Source organism: Vicia villosa, unplaced genomic scaffold, assembly GCF_029867415.1.
Source record: "Vicia villosa cultivar HV-30 ecotype Madison, WI unplaced genomic scaffold, Vvil1.0 ctg.002344F_1_1, whole genome shotgun sequence".
In the NCBI taxonomy this organism is placed as follows: Eukaryota; Viridiplantae; Streptophyta; class Magnoliopsida; order Fabales; family Fabaceae; genus Vicia; species Vicia villosa.
Genome location: NW_026705900.1, coordinates 10600 through 14995, shown reverse-complemented (window position 1 = coordinate 14995; position 4396 = coordinate 10600).

Below are 4396 nucleotides of genomic sequence, written 5' to 3'. Positions count from 1 at the left end.
CAAAAAGATTCCTAACCTTCAGGATCTTTTCCCCATAAAGTCATCCATAATTAGTTTCCTCAAACAGTCAGCCACAACCTTGGGCTTCATACAAGGCACAAAATAGAGTCTTCCCTAGCAAGAGTCAGCCACAACCTTGGGCTTCATACAAGGCACAAAATAGAGTCTCCCTAGGTAGAGTCAGCCACAATTCTGGGCTTTGTACAGAACACTAAATAAACCTTTCAATCATAAAACAAAATAAACACTCTCCAGCTAGAGTCAGCCTCAATTCTGGGCTTCATACAAAACACAAATTTCCTTTAATTTAAGTTAATTTCCAGTGGAGTCATCTCCCAGAGTCAATAAAAACAATCAAAAAGCCTTGAGCTTGGGCCTCATACAAGCCAGCTAAAAATTAAATCTTTCAAACAGTAAATAGACATAGCTTATCTCTATAGGGAGATATTTCTCCTATCTCACCACAAAAAAACAAACAATCATTTCAAACAAACAATCATTTCAAACATTCTCCCATTTAGGACTCGTGAAAGGCATGCTCTGGCAACACACCCAGACTTGTACAACTTTCCCTAATTTGGTCGAGAATCTTTCATTCAAGAGACACGTGACTGTCATACTTGATCAATCAAGTAGGGTCCCTCTCTTAATGAAACAAACTCAGCTTTTCTGTCACTTTTAAAATGATTGTGGTGGAATAGTAGAAATACCTCTCTGTAAAGATGACTTCATGTCTCTTTACTGTAAACAGAGATTTAATTCAAGCTTCAACCTTGAGCTTCAAGCAAGGCACCAAAAAACAATTAATTTCCCTAATTAGTTCCCTAAACTACAAAAAGCTCTGACTTCCATTAGGGATATGTAGGCATGAGGTTCACATGGAATCTCAGCGAGCTAATCAAAAACCAAAAATAGTCTGTCTGTCTTTTAATTCAATTCAATTTTCCCTCCTAATACAAAGGAGAAACTTTCCCAATCATTTAGCAACAAACACAAACACATAGACACATAGAAGGTTCCCGTAGAGTACTACGGATATGTAGGGTGCTTAAAACCTTCCCTATGTATAACCGACCTCCCGGACTCCAGAATTTCTAGTCTAGGTGAATCCCCACACTTAGCAAACTCCTAGGGTTTATTTGAGATCTTTTTCCCCTTTCATCCTCGTAGGATAATTAAAAAGCTCGTGTGCTATCGTAGGAAGAACTGAAATAAAATTCACCCCGCAATGGGCACATTCTCCTTCCATATTTCGCGTGAAGGGTCTAGCGTGCCGTCCTCCCAAGTGAAACGGGGAGGTAAAACAACGACACCACAAATCCACAACGCCTCCAACAATGCACCCTTAAGTTAATCCTGTTTTGCAAACCCTCTAAGTTCAGTAGGGGCAAGCTTTCTGCTTCAAAAGGATCAAGGGATCCTCCCTTACGCAACTGTTTTACTATCCCTAGTTTTTCAAACATGTGAGATAGTAACCTTCCATAGGGAAGACAAGAAGGTTTGCCTTGACGAGAGGCAGCGATAGCGACGACTTCAGTAATGTGTTTGAAAATCATCAATGGTATGTTGATTTTCTTTCCCCGGAGAGCGCAGAGCATGAACTCCAGGTCTTCCACCATGATGCTTTCCTGGTCTTCATTTCGCGGGCGAAAGTTGCCCATTAGAAGTTGATGCCAAATCCTACCGATGAGGGCGCTGAAGGGGTTGTTATTCATGATGGCCCTCAAAAGGGAATAAGTGCTCAGGGTGAAGGAGTTGTCAACGAAAACTTCTCCAGAGTTCTCACATCTCAGCACTTCAGAGATGAATGATGGAGAGATGGTAATGCGGGATCCACGAACTTGGGAAACAATTGTAGTTTTCCCTTCTGAATCTATGCGGAGAAAGGCAAACATCCAGAAATCCGCCAGTATGTTCGGATAAACGGATCCTTCTAGGATTCCTTGATAAACTTGTAACTGTTGGATGGGAAACAGTGAGTCAACGTTAATGCCGTTTTGATCGAACTCTTCAGCAGAGAGTTTGAATTCTTTCTTGATAGCAGATTTGATAGTGTTATAAGATAGAGATGTCATTTTTGCAAGGAAGTGCAAGAAAAAGAAAACCTTGATGAAAATATGGAAAGAGGATGAATAAATGATCAGAGTGCCAGGGTTTATATAGAGGACGTTAGTTTTGAGGAGTGGTTACGCTTTAAATTTTGATTGGACCGCGTGTGGTTTCCCCGAGGGAAGATATGGAGTCCGTCGTTTCTAGCCTTGGAAGTTGGAATGTAATCATTTTAGAAACTGATACACGCACGTCTTAATTAGACGTTTTGAAAAAGTGATGTCATTATTTAATGACTATTACGGCTAGTGGAGTAGAAACGTCAAATCAAAACTAAGTGGCTGTGAAGGGTAATCATGTCACGTATATACGCTATCGAGGTCGTTATGATATTTGAAAAATAGAAGTTTTTTTGACAATTTAAGAATTGTTAAAATTTTATCTGTAACATTGCATATTTGCGTGATAGAATATATGGATAATTGAAAGACAAATCATACATATATTCATTAACTAGTCTGATTACAAAAGGTAGGACAAATGCAAAGCGAAAAGGCGTTACAAAGGTGATTACAATTAATTGAAGTCTTCAGGAAGATTATTCTTCATTTTGGAATATTGGGATGCCCATAGTGACAGAAGGCGTTTGATTAGTGCTTGCTGTTTTTTCAGCTCTTCGATTTCTGGTACTAATTTCTGCGCCATTTCAAGATGTTGAATCCCCGTTTGTACCACTTCATCCAACTCGTTCTACTTGGATTGTTTGATTTCCTCTTGACGAGACTCGGCAGTTTTAATCTTCGCTTCGAGAAGTTCAATTTCCTGTTCCCAGGATTTGATGTCCGCTCCACAAGTTTCATACTCCTTTTGGCGCTTTGCATGCTCAAGCTCGAGGGCACCAGCTATGGTTGTTGCTCCGTTAGCAGCATTCCACGAAGAACTATGAGAAGTTACTTTCGTGTTGAGTTTTTGATCAACATCTCGCTTTTGAAGGTCATCAGCTTGAAGTTGATCAAGTAGAGAAGTTAGTGAAACAATCACTTGTGAGACTTCTTCAGAAAACTGGAGTAGATCCACCTTCTTTAAAAGATTGTTTAGTCCAAAACAACTGGTGGAATCTTTGCTTAGAATTCGATAAGGTTGATTTCAAAGAATTTCTTCTTTATTTGACGAAGGAGATTGGGAGTATCATTTCCCTTACCACTTTCCGCCAAAATATTCGAAGAAGGCTCAACCATGATAGGCGAAACATTTTTGGCATTCATCATAGTCTTGAGGAAGCTCACAGAGTCGGTATTCTTAAGTCGCTCTAGTTCAACAGGAGTGAGCGCAGCAGGAATTTGATTCGAAGTAGTCGCAGGGGCAACTATAGTCCCAAAGGTCAAAGTTTCATTGTTGCCTGGTGGAGGCAAACTAGAAGCTTCATCCATATTCTCATGTTCAGAGATAGTATCCTCACTCCCAGTTGGCTGCTCAACTACATTGCCGCTATTAGAATGTTGAGGGTTTTCTTCCATGTCTTCGTCTTGATGGGTAGGTGGAGAAGCGTCATTTGAATGAATTTCCTCAGCATGTACAGGTGAAACGATAGTCGCAATAGGTTGAATGTCTTCGAGAACTGGAGAAAGGACAGGAGATTTGTATCGAGGAATACCTGTTACATGAATCAAAAGTTGTTAAGACGGGAAGTTTGCGAAAAAACTTGTTTGTCGATTGAGGGACAAATGTATACCATGAAGGTTGTCAAGATCAATGTTGAGATCGGAAGTTTTGAGGTTAGAAGTAGCTGTGCCTACATCATCCTACATATACAAGGTAAAACGTACACTTAGCAATTAAAGTTAAGTGTGAAGAATTGTTATAGTTTAAAATTCAATACCTTGGTTGGGACATTATCTGGGCTCGAGTTATGACTTTCGACAACTGGGACATTACCAGCAATCTTTAAAGGTGATTCATCAGAGGATACCTTATCACTCGATGAAGTAATCTTTGAAGTCCCATTTCTTTGGTTAAAGGAATAGTAGCCTTTTGTCTTTTCTTCACAGCTTGTCTGGTACGAGGAGGAGATTTTTCCTCATCATCTGAAGTACTAGCGTTGGAAATTTTCCGTTTCGGAGGTGTCAGAGGCTTCGAACTCTGAGAATATGCACATTGAACAAAGTGAATAATATTCAGAATAAATACACAAATTGAGGTACAAAATATATATGTACCGTTGATTTCTTGCCAGTAGTGGCAGAATCACTCCCACTTGCTTTGTTACTTTTTGAAGCTTCAACGCCCTTTTGTGCAGCTGCCTCCTTAATAACTTTCTTTCGACTTACAGCTGTGAACAAAATAGAAG